Below are 22,159 nucleotides of genomic sequence, written 5' to 3'. Positions count from 1 at the left end.
CCCATAAAAGGGACACCCTGGATAATACAGCTCAGATGAACAGGGAAACTGCACCTCTGGGACCCACAGGACACATACTACATAAGGCCACTCTGCCAAGACTGGGAGCATATCAGATCTACCTAATATATAGGAAATAATGCAGGAAGGAAGTCAAAATGAGGAGACAAAGAAATATGTTCCAAATGAAAGAACAGGATAAAATTCCAGAAAAAGACCTAAAGTAAATGGAAGTAAGTAATCAAGACTTAGTGTTCAAAACACTGGTTATAAGGAAGCTCAATAAACTTAGGTAAAAAATAGATAATCTCAGTGAGAAATTCCACAAAGAGTAGGAAAATAAGGCAGAAAATAAAAGCAAAAAAGAATCAATCAGAAATAAAGAATAGAATAATTGAAATGAAGAATACATTAGATGGGATCAACAGCAGCTAAGATGAAGCAGAAGAACAAATCAGCTATATGGAAAACAAGATAATGGAAAGCATTCAATCAGAAAAGAAAAAATAATTTTAAAAAATGAGGATAGTTTAAGGAACTTCTGGGAAAATATCAAGGTAACAATATTTGCATCATAGGGGTACCAGAAGGAGAACAGCAAAAGTAAAGGATTGAAAACCTATTTGAAGAAATAATGACTGAAAATTTCCTTAACCTGGCAAATGAAATAGACATACACATACAGGAAGTGCATAGAGCCCCAAACAAGATGAATCCAAAGACGTGCAAACCAAGACACATCATAATTAAAATGCCAACAGTTGAAAACAAAGAGAGAATCTTAAAATAGCAAGAGGGAAACAGTTCAATAAAGTGAACTTCCCCACAAGACTATCAGCTGATTTCTCAACAGAATCTTTGCAGGCCAGAAGGGATTGGTAGGAAATATTCAAAATGATTAAAAGCAGTGACCTTCAACCAAAGTTACTCTATCAGCAAGGCTATTATTTAAAAGCAAAGAAAAAATAAAGGGCTTCCTAGACAAGAAAAGTTGAAGGAGTTCATGAACATCAAACTAGTATTACAAGAAATGTTATAGGGACTTTTTTAAGAAGAGGAGGAAGAGGAGGAGGAGAAGGAGGGAGAAGAGAAAGAGGATGAGGAAGAGGAGAAACAAGAAGAGATACAAGAAATAAAAATAAATAAGAAAATATCACAAAGGAAAAATTCTCACTGACAAATGAAAACATAATAAGAGCAGTGGAGCAGCCAACACTAAAGCTAGTATAAAGGTTAAGAGGCAAAGGTAGGAATATCATGTAATTAATCCAGGAAATTAAGGAATGCAGACAAATACACATATATAAGAAGTAAAAAATAATGACGAAAACATAAACATCAAGGAGGTGAGTAAAGATGGTATTGATTTTGAAATGTGTTCAAACATAAGTGACCAACTTAAAATAGACTTCTATAAACATAGCTTGGTATATATAAATCACATGGTAATTACAAACCAAAAATCTACAAGAGATATACAGGAAATTAAAAGAAAGGAATCCAAACACAACACTACAGAGTCATTAACATACAAAAGAAGAGAGCAAGAGAATAAGAAAGAAGGAAATGATAATTAGAGCAGAAAGAAATGAAATAGAGGCTAGAAAGGAAATATAAGTAAAACAATCAAACAACAATTTGATTTTGAAAAGAAACAAAATTGACAAACCTTTAGCTAGACTAACCAAGAAAAAAGAGAGAATTCAAATTAACAAAATTATAACTTAAAAAGAAAATAACAGAGTACCATGCTCCAGTTATCAACCCCAAGACAATAGGGTACCATTCATGGTTACTAATCCCAGGAAAGAATTCTACCCTTGCCCATTTTATCTTAGTATCAGAGTCACTAATAAACACAATTCAGTCAAGCACTATATGAAACATCACTACATAGAGAAGAAACAGAACAAAATTAATAGTATTACCATCCCTGATGGTCAGAAGGTCTCTACTAGTGGTTGATAAAAGACAATTTGCCTATGCACATTCCTTTTGTGCCACAGTGAGAAGACCCTGTCCCCTACCCACGGACAAGAGATAAAATGATAGAGCTGGCCATGTTCTACAGAACTTACAATTTCCAAACAGAGATGAGAGCAATCATTGTTCATGAAACATGGAAAGCTATTCTCACACGAAGTGATAAGCCCAGCTCAGTCTGTGTAGGCTTTTTATCTCTTGGAATGAAGTGTTCTAATCCCAAGTCTCATTCTTATGTGGACAAATAGGGGCTGAAAAACTACATGCACAAGATTAGGTCTCCCTCAAATTACAACTGACACCACAGAAATACAAAGGATCAGAGGGGACTACTATGAACAATTATACATGAACAAATTGGATAATGTAGAAAAATGGATAAATCCCTAGAAACATACCAAGACTGAAGCATAAGGAATTAAAAAATCTGAACAGACCAGTAATGACTTAAGAGATTGAAACAGTAATAAAAAAGTACCCCCCAAATAAAAGCTTAGGGTAAGATGGTTTCACTGGTGAATTTTACCAAACATTCATAGAAAAATTAATACCAATCTTTTCAAACTCTTTCAAAAAAATTATAAAGGAGGCAATACTCCCAAACTTATTTTTTGAGACTCTCATTACCCTGATAACAATGTTAGACAATGACACTTCAAGAAATATGAAAGCCAGTATATTGAACATAAATGTAAAAATCCTCAGCAAAATATTATCAAACCAAATTTAACAGAACATTAAAAAATTATACACCATATAAAGTATTGTTTAACATTCACAAAGCAATAAATGTGAGACACCACATTAATAAAATGAACTATAAAAATCATTGATTCTCTCAATAGATACAGAAAAGGTGTTTGACAAAATCCAATAGGCTTTCATGAGAAAAATTTCTCAACAAATAGGGTATAAAAGGGTCATATGTCAACATCCCAAAGGCCATATATGACAAACCTACATATGATATATTTAATAGTGAAAAGCTAAAAGCTTTTCCTCTAAAATCAGGAACAAGACAAGGTGCTCACTCTCTTCACTCCTATTCACTGTAGTAATGGAATCCTATATAATAAAGAGGTAATATGAAAATTAACCCTCATGCCCTCACAAGATGGCTGCCTGCAACCAGGCTGGCAAGGGGGTTAGTGAGGGATGACCAAACGACTAACCAGCAGGCTGAGTGGGGCAACCAGGCCTGTGGGAGATGCAATTGGGGGCGACTAGGCCAGCAGGGGGCCAGTTGGGGGTGATTAGGCTGGCAGGGGGGCCAGTAAGAGTTGACCAGTCTGGTGGGGGGGGCAGTTAGGAGTGACCAGGCCGGCAGGGAGGCTGCAGTTGTGGGCAACCTAGCTTGCAGTGGGGGACAGTTAGGGATGATCAGGCCAGCAGGGAGGGCCAGTTAGGGGTGACCAGGCAGGCAGGCAGGTGAGTGATTAGGAGCCAGTGGTCCATGATTGTGAGAGTATGCAAATTAGTCAATGGGAGGCATAGCAAAGGTACGGTCAATTACCATGTTTGTCTATTATTAGATAGGATACCCTTGACCAAATGTTAAGAGGGAAGTTTTTATAAATTAGATTTGAGATCCCTTTATTTAACCAGACCATTTTCCTTTTGGCCCACTTTGACACCAGTGCACTTTCACAGGTGTCCTGCCATAGGCATTACAAGTGAAAATCAATTATAAAGTAACAATTTTAAAATAATTTAGGCTTAATGTAATATTCTTACAGGAAATCATTCTATTATTCCCCTATATTGTATTAAAATAATATAAAGAGGCTTTTGAAAAAATTTTAGTGCAGTCTTGATAACTTTATATTTAATTTCTTGTATAGAGATATGACTGCTTTGGATTTATAGTATGTTAAGCAATTTTTGAACCATCAATAAAAATTTTAATTAATACTTCAGGAACAGTTTCCTGTACAGTACAATTAAATTTTCTTGAATATACATTCATTTCAATTAGCCACTTTAAATTAATTTGAAATAAAGCTTATTATTTTAATTTTACTTGTCCTAAGTTATGGATAGTAAATAACCTTAATTGGATTACTACTCTCAGTCCCTTTAAGTACTTTGACATAAGCTATTTAACTTTTGTTTAGGGAGGGAAAATATAAATCATTAACCTCTAATTATCCCTGGTTTAAGGAAGGCAGGGTTTTCTAGATGACTTCAAACCCCTTGACATTTATATTTTTTTAGATAATTTGTAAACTGCTGTTACATGTGAGTCAAGAAATTAGAAAAATGACTTTGTGGGTCTGTGCATACACTTACTAATAACTTTTCATGACATTCAAAGCATATATATTTAAATAGAACATTGCTATTAATTTCTCCTTTATTTATTTGGCGAAATTTCCTCATGCAATCTCAAGTATATTGTATTGGTCTAATTTAGTTATTTCTTTTTTGGGAGAAGGAATAAATCCTTTTGCACTACCTCAGGGCCCTTTGAGGTGCACAAAATCTGTCCTTCAGTTATATTCTTGAAGTATTACATTAGGAACAACTGTCAAATATATATCCAATTTAAAGAATTATTAAAAACTTAAAACAGTTCTTAACATTAAAGGATTTGGTCTTGACCATAGAATTAATTACTTTTAATCTGATCATTGACTTTTCATATGATATACCACGAATGTCAGAAAAAACTGGTGAGAGAAACAGGCTTACTGCTCGCCCATTTTCTCATTGCATAGCTGTGGTCACCTTCAGAGAATTTAAGACATATAATATTATTTAGTTTATGTGAATCACATAAAATAACTTTCCTTTAATATTTATGGAGACTGCTATTAATAATTAGAATTAATGCCTGAATAATATTGTTCAGTTTACCCTTTACCTTTAAAGAATGATCTTATTTACAAGCCCTTTAAAAATTTGAACTTCTATTGTCAGCTTCTATAAAAGTCAACTGCTTAAAACATTGGTCTGTCATATAACTGAAATTATATGAGACCTGGATTATATTATAAGGATAATTTATTAAGCAATCAGAATAAGTATCTTCATAGAAGAAATATAGTAAGTAAATTTGCCAGGCAAGCATACTTCTCTCCCATCGGTGTTTCCCTCGCAAAACTCAGCTTTAACTCCACCCCTGAAATTCTATTCTGCCTCAGTAAGAAGACATTCCTTTTGTGATTGGCTAATTCAGAGGGAGGGGTGGGCCTTTGCTATTTGAGATGGCGGCCATGTGGCCCAAAATGGCAGCTGGCAGCCCCAGGTGGGAAAATCAAAAGATGTCTTTCTTTGTTTAAAAAGGATAACTTGCTTATCATTACACTTGGTTAAATTACAGAATTAATCCTCATTTCTAACTAGATTTAGCTTGAAAATGCACTAGGATTATATAACTCCTTAAATTTTAACTTTAATCCTAAACTCCTTTTTTTCGGCAAGACAAAAAATTCAGACATAATAGTGACAGTACATTTTAAATGAACAAACTCAAACTTATACTGTAGATACTCTATAAGGGAAATTTAGACCAATGCCTGCATCCCCAAGAAACACCCCATAGCTGTGGGACCGCAAACCAGAGATTTAAAATGCAAATTCTCCTCCATTGCCTCCTAGCCACCGGCCTCGGCAGTGTGGCCCAGGCGGGATTTCAAAAAGACATCTCCATTTCTCTTTGGGAAAAAGCTGCTGAAATTCAAGCCGCTCAGGGCAGGAGTCCCAACTCCCCCGCCCCCGCCAGGCCGCCCCTCACTAAAAGACACCTCTTTCCATCTGGGAATCGTGGCTAGGCGCCATTTTCCCCAGACCGTCCATTGAGAGAGAGAGATGTGAACCAGTTTGTATAAATTAGGAGGTGCTTTTGGGATTAATGAAAAATTAATTGGACAGACACAAAATTAGATTAAAAGTTTGGGTTGAGTGTGGCATCTGCCCTCTCATGGAGGGACAGAGAGAGAGCCAGCACCGGAAGCAGTTTATTATATACTCGAATTACAGGAAGTTACATCACATCTGGGTGGGCCTTGAATTCCTGGCGACATCATGAGATCCATCCTCTTAACACTGGGTGGGAAAGTCAGACTGAGTGGTGTCCAATCTCTTGACTGGGTCCACCCTTAAGGCGTGGCTTTGCCTTCATTCTGAGTTTCAGCTGACGCAATTAAACCGAGTGTTTACTAATGGCCCTCAGCAGGCGTTGGCAACATGGAGCTGGCAGTGGGTGGCAGTGGAGGCACTTCTGGCCCCAATTGGCCCCCAATGAGAGCAGGACTGTGGAGGGATGGTGGAACAGGTTAGCGGGCAGTGCCATGCCAAGTCCAGTGCAAGCGAGGGCCTGATTGCCCCACAGACAGCAGCCAGAGGTGGCGGCTGGAGGTGGGGCCCTGCAGATGGTGACCGGTGGTGGCATTGGGGGGTAGGCCTGCCATATGACTCCAGTCACTGAGGGAGCTTGGCAGGGGTCCTGGCCCCAATCAATCACTCCACAGGCGGGATGGTGGAGCAGGTGAAGAGGTGGCACCAGGCCTAGGTGGGGTGCCAGGTGGGGCTGCGGGGATATAGGCTGGGGGCATGAGCTGGGGCTGTGAGGCTGGGTGTATGAGCTGGGGGCCAATCTCTACAGGACACCCCGAGGGACCCCACCTGCCCAACTGTGCACAAATTTGTGCACCAGGCCTCTAGTGTATATATATCATGTTTTCTTGCCCATTCAGCTACCCTATGTCTTATGATTGGAGCATTTATTCCATTTACCTTTAAGGTTATCATTTATAGGTACTTATTTATTGCCAATTTTATTCTTTACTAGAGGAGTGGTGCATGAAATTCTTGCATGGGGAGGGGGTCCCTCAGCCCGGCCTGCACCGTCTCACAATCGGGACCCCTCGGGGGATGTCCAATTGCCAGTTTAAAATGGCAGTCAGACATCCCTCTTGCAATCCAGGACTGCAATTAATGGGGAATATGACCTGTCCCCAACTCCTCTACAGGGGAGAGACAGACTACCCCACTTGATCAGCAGCAATTCCTAACCTAGGGGTGGGCAAACTTTTTGACTCGAGGGCCACAATGGGTTCTTAAACTGGACCGGAGGGCCGGAACAAAAGCATGGATGGAGTGTTTGTGTGAACTAATATAAATTCAAAGTAAACATCATTACATAAAAGGGTACGGTCTTTTTTTTTTTTTAGTTTTATTCATTTCAAACGGGCTGGATCCGGCCCGTGGGCCGTAGTTTGCCTACGGCTGCTAAGCACTCGCCTGCCTACTTGCCTGATTGCCCCTAACCACTCTGCCTGCCTGCCTCATCACCCCTAACCACTCTGCCTGTCTGATTACCCCTAACCCCTCTGCCTGCCTGCCTTATCACCCCTAAGCGCCTCTGCCTGCCTTCCTGATTGCCCCTAACCACCTCTGCCAGCCTGCCTGATCGCCTCTAACCACCTCTGCCTTGGTCCCCGCCATTACGGCTTTGTCTGGAATGATGTTTGGAAGGTCGTTCAGCTGTCCAGTCTAATTAGCATATTACTCTTTTATTATTATAGTTACCTGGGTTCCTCCCTTTCTTTCTATTTCTTCTTATAACACTCCCTTTAGCATTTCTTGCATTTTTGGTCTGGTGATAATAAACTTCTTTAGCCATTTTTTTTTTTTAATCTTAATGGTCCTAATTTTACCTTCAAATTTTTTGATAGCCTTCCTGGATAAAGCATTCTTGAATTCAGTTCCTTGCTTTTCATCACTTTGTATACTTCATTCCATTCTCTTTGGCCTGAAGTGTTTCTATTGAGAAATCAGCTAATAGTCTAATGGCAGTTCCATTGTAGGTAACTTTCTGTCTCTCTCTTGCAGCCTTTAAGATTCTTTTTTTCTCTTTAACATTTGCCATTTTAATTATGACGTGTCTTTTTGGGTTCATCTTGATTGGGACTCTCTGTGTTTTGTGGGGTGCTGTTATAGGGTTAAGCCTCTGACTGACCTGTTGGAAAAGTCACAAACAAGTCCCAGCTTAGAGGGCATAGTCCTCTTAGCATAATTAGGCTTGGCCTTATGAAGCTCCTTAGATCTTATCTGGGAAGCTAATGGGCTGAGGGAGGTGCAGCAAAACAAGTGAAACTCACAAGAACAGTGTAACTATGGTGACCACTTCCTTGTTTACCTCTGACTATAAAATAAAGGCTTGGCTTGCCTCTGGATCTCTCTCTATGTGGCCTCAGCCAGGCACAGGGAAGATCCACAGAGAATAAAGAGAGCTATGCTGATCATCTGAACAGTCTCCACGTAGATCATTCTTCACTGACTCCATCCACACCTTTGGGAACCCCTGGCCTGCTGGGGCTGGACCCTGGCAGTGTTTCTTGGAATTTTTTCCTCACCAGATCAGGGAAGTTTTCTGTCATTATTTATGCAAACAGGTTCTCTATTTCTTGCTCAGCTTCTTCTCCTTCTGACACCCCTATTATTCAGATATTGTTTCATTTCATGTTGTCCCAAAACTCCCTTAAACTATCCTCTTGCTTTTTAACATTTTTCCCCCCAGTTGCTTCTCTCACTGGGTTTTTTATCCTACCTTGTATTTTAACTAACTGATTCAGTCCTCAGCTTCTTCTAGTCTGTTATTATAATTTTCATTAAGTTTCTTATAATTCTCACTCAGATGTTGAGGATCCTTATATACATTACTTTGACTTTTTTAAACGATAAATTGCTTGCCTCCATTTCATTGAGTTCCTTTACTGGAGATTCCTCCTTTTTCTTTTATTTGGTGGTTGACTTTTTGTCTTCCCATTTGCACAGTTTGGTAGTCTGGGGAGCCAGGTGAGGCAGCAGGTCTGTGTATTCAGAAGTGACTAGTCACACCTGTTTGCAATGGTGCATCTGATCTTCTGGTGGCACTGGGTTAGGCACCTCAGGTCTCTGTGTCATGTCTGTATGTTGAATAGGAGGGGTCAGGTCACGTATACCAGGCAGTGTCAGGCCATGAGGCTGTTTGACCATAGGCTCTAGGTAAGACACAGTGGGTCACAATGACAGGTACGTGCATCTGGGGGCCTTGTGTCATGGTATCAGGGCTGGGCGCACCATGCCAATGTAGTGGAGCCAGTTGTCCAGGAGCAACAGGTGGGGAGTGCTAGTTCTGGGCAGCAGGTCCTTGTGTCCAGGCTGGGCTCTTGGCAGGGTGGTGGGGTGGGCCAGGAATCTGGGAGGGAGGAATCTGGGCACTGGTTCAGGGGGAAGGGTGGGTGCCCCTCTCACCTCTATGGCAGTGTGGGCTGGTTGCTCTGCTCACTGAGGGGTTGAGGCAAACTGAGCACTCTGCTGCTGATGAGGTGGGGTAGTCTGTCTCTCCCCTGTAGAGGAGTTGGGGACAGCTGGTTGCTGGCTCTGCTCACTGAGGTGTTGGGGCAAGCTGGGCCCTCCACTGCCAAGAAGGAGTCAGGTCAGGTTCACCATTTGCTAATATAACGATGCAAGCCCCGCACACTGCAGGTTGAATCAGCCAGTCGGTCCTCCAAGGTGCACAGTTCAGGCTAGTTAAGCTGGTATGACTGGTTTGTGTGCCCAGGGACTTTAGGTCTCAGAAGTGGGGCTGTGAGCATCTGTCTGTGGTTTAAGGGCAGGATCACTCCCCACAGTTTCCCCCATGGAACACCCTGAGGCTCCCTCAAAATGATGCACTCTCTCCTGTAGTGGAGAGAAGTGCCCGGGAGAGCAGCATGCTGCAGTGGTGGTTCCTCCACCTGGAGCACCCAAATGGCCACCCTAACCTCCCCTCCACAAACAGATGCCCTCCAACACTCATTCTCTCCCTCTCACACATTCACACACTCACCCTCACTCCAGACCTGCCTGCCACCATGTTTGCAATTCTATTATATTTCTATTTGAAGTACTTTTTTACCTGTCAGTTATACCATATATGTCTCTATCAATGTCAATATCTTTGTAATGACTATTTTGGCTTTATAAAATAAATGAAAAAATTCCCTCTTATGTGTTATAGCATGGGATTTAATTGTCTAGGAATTATAGCCCTGGCCAGTTCACTCAGTGGTTAGAGTGTCAGTCCAAGGACCAAAGGGTCTTGGATTCAATTCCTGGTCAAGGGCGAGTACCTCAGTTGCAGGTTTAATCCCTGCCCCTGTCGGAGGCTTGTGTGCAGGAGGAAACCAATTGATGTGTTTCTCTCAGGTTGATGTTTGTCTCTCCTTCTCTTCCCTCTCTTCCACTCTCTCTAAAAAACAAACTAACAAAAAATCAATGGAAAAAATATCATCAGGTGGAGATTTTTAAAAAAGGAATTAAGAAATATTACAATTACAAAAAATATCTGGGCCTGGCACTTTTGAAAATGTTATTAAATAAATTGAATTAAAAATTTTTACATATTAACTTTTTTTTTTTTTAATGGAAAGCGTCATAGGATTTGCTGGACAACCTTACGCAGGGGCCATGCAAATCTCTCTTCTCTGTATCGTTCCAATTTAGTATATGTGCTGCCGAAGCCAACACTACATATTAACTCTTTATTTATTTTTAATTTACTTTACTTTTATTATTTCCGTTGCTTTATGACCCAGTGACTCCTCTTCTGGGACTTTATCCCAAGATACTTGAAACACTACTTTGAAATTATATATATTCCCCTAATTTCATTGCAGTGATATTTACAATAGCCAAATGTATTGTAAATGGAAACAGTCCAAGTGTCCATCAGTAGATGAGTGGATTAAAAAACGGTGCTACATTTACACAATGGAATACTACTCTGCTGTAAAAAGGAAGAAAAAAATTTACACTTTGGGATGGCATAGATGGAGAACATCATGCTAAGTGATATAAGCCAGTCAAAGAAAGATTAGTACCATATGATTTCACTCATATATAGAATTTAATGAGAAAACTGAACTAAACAGCAAAATAGAGGCAGACTCATAGATAGAAAACACATAGACAGCTCCAAAGAGGTGGGTATTGCGGAGTGGAGGGATTGAGCAAAAAAAAGGAGAGAGTACTCCTAGACATGAACAACGATGTAATTATTGCAGAGGTGGAGGACATGGGTGGAGATGGTAAAGGGCATACAGGGGATAAAAGGTGAAATTTTTAATTATACTTTTAATTTTCTCTGACATATTTTGTTTATTGTTATTTTCTTTTGAAAGTAACAATTCCATCCAGACTTAAAAAATTATTTTTCTGTTTCTAGGAAATAGATATATTTATTGGTGGATGAATGATGATGCTTTGCAAAGAAATATAATCTAGTAATTGCTTTTGAAATCCCACATATGTGTTAAATAGAGTTAATCATTTTCTAAAGTTAGGTAATGCTTAAGTGACAACAGATGATAATTTGTTTTATCCTACAAATATTCTTCTTTTTTATCTTTAAATTTTTTATTAGTTAAGGAATTACAAATGTGTCCGTATTCCCCCCATTAACCCCCAACTTCCGCCCCCCACACTCATGCTCTCATCCCCCTGTTGTCCATGTCCATTGGTTTGGATTATATGCATGCATACAAGTCCTTTGGTTGATCTCTTCTCCTTAACCCCACCCTCCCCTACTTTCGCTCTGGGATTTAATAGTCTGATTACTGTTTCTCTGTCTTTGGATCTGTCCCTGTTCATCAGTCTATGTTGTTCTCTATATTCCACAAATGAGTGAGATCATGTGGTATTTATCTTTCTCTGACTGGCTTATTTCACTTAGCATAAAGCTTTCCAGTTCCACCTAAGCTGTTGCAAAAAGCAAGAGTTCCTTCTTTTTTACCGCAGCGTAGTATTCCATTGTGTAGATGTACCACAGTTTTTTAATCCACTCATCTGCTGATGGGCACTTAGGCTGTTTCCAAATATTAGCTATGGTGAGTTGTGCTGTTATGAACACATGGGTGCATATATCCTTTCTGATTGGTGTTTCTGGCTTCTTGGCATATATTCCTAGAAGTGGGATCACTGGGTCAAATGGGAGTTTCATTTGTACTTTTTTGAGGAAGCTCCATACGGTTCTCCATAGTGGCTGCACCAGTCTGCATTCCCACCAGCAGTGCAGAATGGTTCCTTTTTCTCGACATCCTCTCCAGCACTTGTTGTTTGTTGATTTGTTGATGATAGCCATTCTGACAGGTGTGAGGTGATAGGAATTGTTGTTTTGATTTGCATCCCTTGTATAATTAGTGACTTTGAGCATGTTTTCATATGTCTTTCAGCCCTCTGTATGTCCTCTTTTGAAAAGTGTCTATCAAGATCCATTGCCCATTTTTTGATTGGATTGTTTATCTTCCTAGTATTAAGTTTCATGAGTTTCTTGTAAATGTTGGAGATTAAACCCTTATCCATGATATCATTGGCAAATATGTTCTCCCATGCAGTGGGTCTTCTTGTTGTTTTGTTGATGGTTTCCTTTGCTGTGCAAAAGCTTTTTATTTTAATGTAGTCCCATTTGTTTATTTTCTCTTTAGTTTCCATTGCCCTAGGAGCATTATCAGAGAAGAAATTCCTTTGACATATGTTTGCAATTTCACTGCCAAAGGATTCCTCTAGTATTTTTATGGTTTCCCGTCTTTATTCATTTTGACTTTGTTTTTGTGTATGGTGTAAATTGGTGGTCTAGTTTCATCTTTTTGCATGTGTCTGTCCAATTTTCCCAACATCATTTATTGAAGAGACTGTCTTGACTCCATTGTATGCTCTTGCCTCCTTTGTCGAATATTAACTGGGCATAGTGCTTTGGGTCAATTTCTGGGATCTCTATTCTATTACATTGATCTATATGTCTGTTCTTGTGCCAGTACCAAGCTGTTTTAAGAAGAGTGGCTTTGTAATACAGTTTGATATCTGGTATTGAGATCCCACCTACTTTGTTCTTCTTTCTCAGGATTGCTGCAGCTATTCGAGGGCTTCTTTTATTCCAGATGAATTTTTGGAACGTTCATTCTAGATCTGTGAAATATGCTGTTGGTAATTTAATGGGGATTGCATTGAATCTGTAGATTGCTTTGGGTAGTATGGACATTTTGATGTTGATTCTACCAATCCATGAACATGGTATGTTCTTCCATCTGTTTATGTCTTCCTCTATCTCTTTTTTCAGTGTCCTGTATTTTTTCACATATAAGTCTTTTACCTCCTTAGTTAAGTTTATTCCTAGGTACCTTAATTTTTTTGGTATGATGGTAAATGGGATTGCTTTTTTAGTCTCAATTTCTGTAAGTTCACTATTGGTGTAAAGAAATGCCTTATATTTCTTGGCATTAATTTTGTATCCTGCTACAGTGCTGAATTCATTTATTAAGTCTAATAATTTTTTGATGGAGTCTTTAGGGTTTTCTATGTACAGTATCATGTCATCTGCAAATAAGGACAGTTTTACTTCTTCTTTTCGAATTTGGATGCCTTTTATTTCTTCTTCTTGTCTGATCACAAAGGCTAGTACTTCCAGTACTACGTAGAACAGGAGTGGTGAGAGGGGGCATCCCTGTCTTGTTCCTGTTCTCAGGGGAAATGGTTTTAGTTTTTGCCCATTGATTATGATGTTGGCTGTGGGTTTGTCATATATGGCTTTTATTATGTTGAGGTATGATCCTTCTATTCCTACCTTGCTGAGAGTTTTTTTCAAGAAAAGGTGTTGAATTTTGTTGAAAGCTTTTTCTGCATCAATTGATATGACTATGTGGTTTTTATCTCTCAATATGTTTATGTGATGAATCATGTTTATTGATTTGAGGATATTGTATCATCCTTGCATCCCTGGGATGAATCCTACTTGGCCGTGGTGTATGATCTTTCTGATGTATTGCTGGATCAGTTTTGCTAGAATTTTGTTGAGGATTTTGGAATCTATGTTCATGAGGGATATTAGCCTATAATTCTCTTTCATTGTGTTGTCTCTATCTGGTTTTGGTATTAGGGTGATGCTGGCTTCATGGAATGAGCTGGGAAGTATTCCTTCTTCTTGAATTTTTTTGGAATAGTCTGAGGAGGATAGGTTTTAGTTCTTCCTTGAATGTTTGGTAAAACACCCCTGTGAAGCCGTCTGGCCCCGGGCTTTTGTTTGCTGGGAGCTTTTTGATGACTGCTTCAATTTCTTCCATCGTTATTGGCCTGTTGAGATTTTTAGATTCTTCCTGATTGAGTTTTGGAATGTTGTATTTTTCTAGGAATATGTCCATTTCCTCCAGGTTGTCTAGTTTGTTAGAGTTTTTCATAGTATTTTTTAACAATTCTTTGAATTTCTGAGGGGTCTGTTGTTATTTCGCCTCTTTAATTTCTGATTTTCTTTGAGTCCTCTCTCTTTGCTTCTTGGTGAGCCTGGCTAGAGGGTCATCAATCTTCTTTTTTTAAAAAAATATATTTTATTGATTTTTTACAGAGAGGAAGGGAGAGAGATAGAGAGTAAGAAATATCGATGAGAGAGAAACATTGATCAGCTGCCTCCTGCACATCTCCCACTGGGGATGTGCCTGCAACCAACGTACATGCCCTTGACCGGAATCAAACCTGGGACCTTTCAGTCCGCAGGCCGACGCTCTATCCACTGAGCCAAACCGGTTTCGGCCATCAATCTTCTTTATCCTTTCAAAGAACCAGCTCTTGGTTCCATTGATCTTTTGTATTATTGTTTTGGTCTCTATGTCATTTATTTCTGCTCTGATCTTATGCTCCTTTCTTCTGCTCACTCTGGGCTTTTTATCTCGTTCTCTTTCTAATTCTTAGAGTTGTAGAGTTAAATGATTTACTATCATTTTTTCTTATTTTTTGAAGTAGGCCTGTAGTGCTATAAACTTCCCTCTCAGGACTGCTTTCATTGTGTCCCATAGATTTGGGGTTGTTGTACTGTTATTGTCATTAGTTTCCAGGGTGTTTTTAATTTCTACTTTGATCTCACTGGTAACCCAATCATTATTTAGGAACATGCTATTCAGCTTCCAAGTGTTTGATTTTTTCGGATTGTTTTTATTGTGGTTTATTTCTAATACTAGAGGCCCGGTGTACAAAAATTTGTGCGCTCGGGGGGGAAGAGGAGTCCCTCAGCCAGGCCTGTACCCTCTCGCAGTCTGGGACCCCTTGGGAGATAACGACTTTCTGGCTTAGGCCTGCTCCCGGGTGGCAGAGGGCAGGCCCAATCTCAGGGTGCAGCCCCTGGTTGGGCTCAGAGCAGGGCCAATTGGAGAGTTGGGGCGCCGCCCCCTGTCATGCACATAGCAGGGTGGATCGGGAGGTTGCGATGCCACCCTCAGTCACACTCAGGGTAGGGCTGATTGGGGGGGTTCGGGCCCCACCCCCTGTCACACTCAAGGCAGAGTCGATGGGGAGGTTGTGGCACCACCCCCTGTCACGCATAGAGCAGAGCCCATCAGTGGGTTGGGGAGCTCCCCCCTGTCAGGCACAGAGCAGGGCCCATCAGGGGGTTGGGGAGCTCCCCCCTGTCACTCACAGAGTAGGGCCTATAGGGGAGTTGGGGCGCTGCCCCCTGTCACGCACAGAGCAGAGCCCATCAGGGGGTTGGGGAGCTCCCCCCTGTCATGCACAGAGCAGGGCCCATCAGGGGGTTGGGGAGCTCCCCCCTGTCACACACAGAGCAGGGCGGATCAGGGGATTGGGGCACTGCCTTCTATCACCCACAGAGCAGGACCGATCAGGGGGTTGGGGTGCCGCCACTGTCACACTCAGGGCAGGGCCGATGGGGAGGTTATGGCTCTACCCCATCACACACAGAGCAGGGCCCGTGGGGGGGGGGGGTTGGGGTGCCTCCCTCTATCACCCACAGAGCAGGGCCAATCAGGGGGTTGGGGCGACTTCTCCTGTCACGAATGGAGCAGGGCGGATAAGGAGGTTGTGGCCCCACCTCCTGTCACACACAGCATCGCAGGGCGATCAATGGGTTTGGGCGCTGCCCCCTGGCACGCTGATCCCGGTGCTGGGAGGCCTAGTGGCTCTGCTGATCCCAGTGCTGGGAGGCATATTACCCTTTTACTATATAGAATAGAGGCCTGGTGCACGGGTGGTGGCTGGCTGGTTTGCCCTGAAGGGTGTCCTGGATCAGGGTGGGGGTCCCCACTGGGGTGCCTGGCCAGCCTGGATGAGGGGATGATGGCTGTTTGCAGCTGGTCACACACCCTTCAGGGTGGGAGTCCCCACTGGGGTGCCTGGCCAGTCTGGGTGAGGGGCTGAGGGCTGTTTTCAGGCTGGGACTGAAGCTCCCAACTGCACCTTTTTTTTTTTTTTATTCTGGGCCAGCTTTAGCTCTGAGGCTCCAGCTCTTAGGCCTCCGCTCCTGAAAGCAGGTATCTGGTTTGATTTGGTTCTTGAAACTCTGTATCAACTCTAGCTCTGAGATCCCAACAGGCTGAAATCTGGTTTCTGGAGTTTTGTTTAGCATCTGTATTTGTTACAATGTTTGAAACTGTAGGCTCAGAGCTCTGCAGCGGCAAGCGGGAACGTTGGAGTCCTCCGTCATTGAAGCAAGCAAGCCTCATGTTAGTTTCAAGCTGCCTGGCTGCCGGCTGCCATGTTAGCTGACAGTTAATTTGCATATTGCCCTGATTAGCCAATGGGAAGGGTAGCGGCCATACGCCAATTACCATGTTTCTCTTTTATTAGTGTAGATTATGCCCTTGTGATCTGAGAAGATGCTTGGTATGATTTCAATCTTCCTGTATTTGGGGAGACTTTGCTTGTGACCCAGTATGTGTTCTATTTTTGAAGATGTCCCATGTGCACTTGAGAAGAACGTATCTTCTGTGGCTTTGGGGTGAAATGTCCTGAAGATATTAATTAAGTCCATCTGATCTAGTGAGTCATTTAGGATTGCTGTTTCTTTGCTGATTTTTTGTCTAGAGGATTTATCCAGTGATGTCAGTGGTGTGTTTAAGTCCCCTACTATGATTGTGTTGTTGTTGATCTCTACCTTGTTATTTTCCAGGAGTTTTTTTTTGTATTTGGGTGCCCCTCCATTGGGTGCATATATGTTTATAAGGGTTATATCCTCTTGTTGTATCGATCCCTTTAATATTATGAAGTGGCCTTCCTTAACTCTTGTTATGGCCCTCACTTTGAGGTCTATTTTGTCAGATATAAGTATTGCTACCCCAGCTTTTTTTTCATTTCCATTTGCCTGAAAGATATTTTTCCATCCCGTCACTTTCAGTCTGTGTGAGTCCCTTTTTCTGAGATGGTTTTCTTGTAGACAACATATATATGGGTCATGTCTTTTTATCCATTCAGTCACTTGATGTCTTTTGATTGGAGCTTTTAGTCCATTTACGTTTAAAGTTATTACTGAAAGGTACGTGTTTGGATTCATTTCTATTTTCGTGCCTGTGTTCTTTCTTATCTTTATATTTCTTCTTTTTACAGCATTCCTTTTAGCATTTCTTGCAGTGTAGGCTTGGTAGTGATAAACTCCCTTAGCCTTTTTTTGTCTGCAAAGCTCCTGATTTCCCCTTCAGTTTTGATTGATAGTCTTGCTGGATAGAGTATTCTTGGATTCAGTCCTTTGCTTTGCAACACTTTGTATACCTCCTTCCATTCCCTTCTAGCTTGATGTGTTTCTGTTGAGAAATCATTTGATAATCTGATGGGGGATCCTTTGTAGGTAACTCTCTTTTTCTCTATTGCAGCCTTTAAGATTCTCTCTTTGTTTTGTACATTTGCCATTGTTATTATGACGTGTCTTGGTGTGGGTCTTTTGGGGTTCATCTTGCTTGGGACTCTCTGTACTTGTGTAACTTTTTTCTTCCCCATATCTGGGAAGGTTTCTGTCATTATTTCTTCAAATAGATTTTCTAATCCTTGCTGTTCCTCTTGTCCTTCTTGCAGCCCTATTATGCATATGTTACTTTGTTTAATGTTGTCTCAAAGCTCCCTTAGGCTCTCCTCCTGCTTTTTAATTTTTTTCTCCAGTAGCTGTTCAGATTGAGCTTGTTTCTCTGCCTTATCTTCTAACTCACTAATTTGGTCCTCTGCTTCTTCTAGTCTGCTGTTGAAACTTTCCATGGTGTTTTTGATTGTAAGTATATCACTTTTCATGTCTTCCTGATTCTTGCATAGGTTGTTGATTTTCTTATCCATGTGGTGAATGAATTGTACAACCATTATTCTGAATTCTTTTTCTGTCATGTTGCATGTTTCAATTTCATTAATTTCCTTTCTTGGTGACTCCTCATTGTCTTTCCTCTGGGTGTTGTTCTGTCTCTTCATTCTGATTATCTTCCTATGGCTCAAACGTTGAGTTGCATGGGCCTGGGCCATGTGCAATGGGATCCTCACACAACCCTAGTGTCACTGAAGAGCTCTGACACTAAGATGGGTTGTTGTTGTGGGTTGGTGGGAACCAGGCTCGCTCAGAGTCAGTGTTCCCAGTGCTCAATGTGGCCTCATGCATGCCCTTAGAATCAGGGACCCTGCCTGCATTTTGCTAAAACAGAGACCCCCCTGTAGCATGTTGAAAATCAGTGCCCCTTAGCGTGCGCCAGGAGTCAGAGTTCCCCAAGAATCCAGTATCAGAGTCTCTGTTGCTTCGTGCAACCTCACACTGAGAATCAGGGTCCCTGTGTGCCCTTGCACCAAGAATTGGAGTCACTGGCTCTTAGTATGAATGCACAGGGAATCAGGGATCTCAGGCGCAGGTGATAAGAAACACAGTCAAGTCACTGGTGCTTGTTGCTGCCTCCTGCCCAGAGAATCAGGGTCCCTGGGCCTGTGCTACATGGGACAAATTCCTGGTGTTCGAGGGATTGCTCCCAGCCCAGGGCTCTTGAAGCTGGCAGTGCGCACAGGATCAGTTCCTGGTGTTCCTGCATTTGCTCCCAGCCTAGGGCTCCTGAAGCAGGGCTCTACACGGGACCAGTTCCAAGGTGCTCCTATACTTCCAGGCTAAAGCTCCTGTAGCAGCACTGAGGCCCAGGCAAGGGGTGGGTCTATCAGTTACTATGGTGCTGCCCGCGAGCCTGCAGGGAGGGGGATGGGCTCTGTTACTCACGTATCTGCTGCGGGGATTTCTGAACTTTTGGTGTTCGCAGGTCTGTAGCTGTGGTCACAGGTCTCTGTCCCCAGTGGCTGCAGGGTCCTGGTATGCGTCTGAGATCAGACTGGGTGGTGCTGAGGCCAGGATCCTTTCCTCAAGCAGCTCTGTTTCCCAAGATGGCATGGTCGCTGTCCCTACAAATATTCTTAAAACTTTTAAATTACTTGCAAATATTTAAAAGTCTTGGAATTCCTTGTAAATATCTACATTTCTAATTTCTCTTGAGAATTTAGGTGAGTCAGGAATATCAGGCCTGCACTTGTAATAATCAGATAGTAATATCTTTATATAAAATATGTACTCTCAATTTCACTTCTGCTACTCATGCCACTCTAAATACTGCCATGTTTATTTCACTCACATTACATGATTAGTCCCAGTAGATCTTGAGTTTACTAGCTTAAGAATAGGTTTTGGAATTTAAAATACAAAATTCAATTGTAAATGGTAACAGCCCAAGTGTCCATCCGTAGATGAGTGGATTAAAAACTATATGAACTTTTAAAATATTCAACATCTCTATGAGCTTTATTTCCCTCATATGTTAAATGGGAATAAAATGCTTTCTAGAATTTTTATGAGGGTTAAGCGAGTTAATATTTGAAAAGCCCTTAGTATATTATCTAGCATATAGTAACTAGTAAGCTTGAAATTATTATACATTTGTATTAAATTGAAATTATAGCATGTTAGATTGAAAATAAGGTTAAATAAAACTAAAAGCAGCAAATGAACAAGCAAAAAAACACACAAAAACTCATAAACACAGACAACAGTATGGTGGTTATAAGAGGGAATGGGATTGGTAGATGATGAAAGGTAAAGAGGGTAAATATATGGTGACAAAATATTTGATTTTGGGTGGTGGGCACACAATGCAATACACAGATGTTGTATCATAGAATTCTGTACTTGAAACCTATGTAATCTTATTAACATTTGTCATTCAAATTTAATTTTAAAAGTTTAAAATAAACGTTAAATAATGAAAAGTTAAAGTGAACGACTGGGTAGGGTGGGAGCAAGGTGGAAATGGGCAAAGTGGGGGGATATGGAAGACATTTGTAATACTTTCAACAATCAAAATAAATAAAACAGATGACAACAGAAGATCTTTCCTGCAATTCAGAAAGATAGGAGGAGTCACATAGATATGGTCCATTGTCCATTTTATCTGAAAGGCATCCATGGCTCATCCCTTAGTCCCCATTGATTCTGTGACCCTGAGAATGCCATAAGGGCCTGCCTGAGGGAAAACAATAACTCTAATTGAGTTTCCTGAATCTTTTGATACAGTTATGATCTAGAAATTCATTTATTGTGGCAGTGTATCAACATAATTATGTCTCATCCTGCTGCCTAAAGCTGAAGGTAAAAACAGTGTGTATATGTATGTATAGCTGAGTATGTGTGTGTATGTGCATTTGTGCCTGTCTGTATTGGAGACAGGGAGAGAGAAAGAGAAGACATGATCTTCCATTAAAATAATTAAAATATACAGATCTTATAACACAGAAACCCACACCTAAAACTGATATGTTTATATTGACCAATGTCAACACAATCAATTTAATAGATAAGTATTTTTTAAAACATTCTCAGATTTGTTTATGCATGTCATTCATTTCAAATTTAGAAGCCAACAAAACCTTCAAAAATTACTCCAATTAATAATTGAGTAATGTTTGTTTTGTTACTGTACAAATTTCAGTTTTATTTTTACCCATTTAACCTTCCAACCTCCCATAACATACTTTGTTCTATCTATAAAAATCCTATTCACTCTCTAAGCCACAAGTACATTCCATTTTTTAATTTTAAGCAAAGTTTCCTATCTAAATGAGACTCTGCTACCATCTATGTAGTTTACAACCCCAGGTTCATAAACTTGGCAAGTACCATGAGAGAGTGAATAGATAAAAATGCTTGTTTTTTTGTGTGTGTTTTTAAAATATATTTCATTGACTTTTTACAGAGAGGAAGGGAGAAGGATAGAGAGTTAGAAATATCAAGAGAGAAACATTGATCAGCTGACTCCTGCACACTCCCTACTGGGGATGTGCCCGCAACTAAGGTACATGCCCTTGACCGGAATCGAACCTGGGACCTTTGAGTCCGCAGGCTGACACTCTATCCACTGAGCCAAACTGGTTAGGGCAATGCTTGTTTTTTTTTTGTTTTTTTTTAAAGGTAAAATATCTCTAATTAATTAAATGTAAATGGAATTTATTTCAAACAAAATGTTAATTATAGAGCAACTAATATGGAAATCTGTTATTATTCCAGTTAACAATGAAGCAACCTCAGAACTTCCAGATGTAGCAGAAAATCTTCCAGCAATGAACCCATCAATCAGTGACCTAATATTTCAATTAGATTTAAACAAAGTCGCAGGTAAGTAGACATGATGTTTTGGCATAGTAGAACACTGTCTAAAAGTTAAAGTACTTCAAATGTATAGTTCTCTTTCTAAAAGAAAACAAAAAATTTAAATATAGGTCAGTACCAACTTAATTCAAACTACCATAATTAGAATATACACAAAACAAAAAGATCTAAAATATGACATTAGAAATATAAAGCATGCAAGGGGGTAAAATGTAGTTATTTTAGAATTTATTCAAACTTAAACTCCTCTCAGCTTAAAATAGATTGCTATAGATAAAAATGATATATGTAAACCTTATGATAACCACAAACCAAAACCCTGTAAAAGATACACAAAAAATAAAGAGAAAGGAACCAATATAAAACACTAAAGAAAACTACAAGGGAAAAGATTAAGAATAGAAGAAATGAATGGTAAAGAACCATAAAAAAACACAGAACTCAATGGATAATATGTGTTAACTACATAATAAAATTACTTTAAAGGTAAATGGATTAAAATAATCAATAAAAAGACAAAGGGTACCTATAGATTAAAAGACATGTCCCATTTATATGTTGCTTATAAGAGACTAACCTTAAATTGAAAGACATATACAGACTGAAAGTGGAGAAATGGAAAAAAATATTCCATGTAAATAAAAATTAAAACAAAGCTAGGTAGTAAAACTTATGTCACACAAAATAGACTTTGTAACAAAGAATGTAAACAAAGACAAAGAAAGGTATTATGTAATCATGATTAAAGGTCAATCCTAGAAGAGGATATAA

The 22,159-nt window shown here is 40.2% G+C and overlaps 1 non-coding gene across 1 annotated transcript; it reads right to left on the bottom strand.

Moving 5' to 3' along the window:
• Window positions 1-10,368: 10,368 nt before the first annotated feature.
• LOC118661514 lies at window positions 10,369-10,479 on the bottom strand. The gene has a single exon (XR_004969356.1). It is a non-coding gene; the product is annotated as a U6 spliceosomal RNA (small nuclear RNA).
• Between the last annotated feature and the right edge of the window lie 11,680 nt (window positions 10,480-22,159).

The sequence above is a fragment of the Myotis myotis genome, unplaced genomic scaffold (genome assembly GCF_014108235.1).
Source record: "Myotis myotis isolate mMyoMyo1 unplaced genomic scaffold, mMyoMyo1.p scaffold_m19_p_1, whole genome shotgun sequence".
NCBI lineage: Eukaryota > Metazoa > Chordata > Mammalia > Chiroptera > Vespertilionidae > Myotis > Myotis myotis.
Note: the sequence above shows the minus strand (reverse complement) of the source record. Positions and strands in the feature narration are given on the sequence as shown.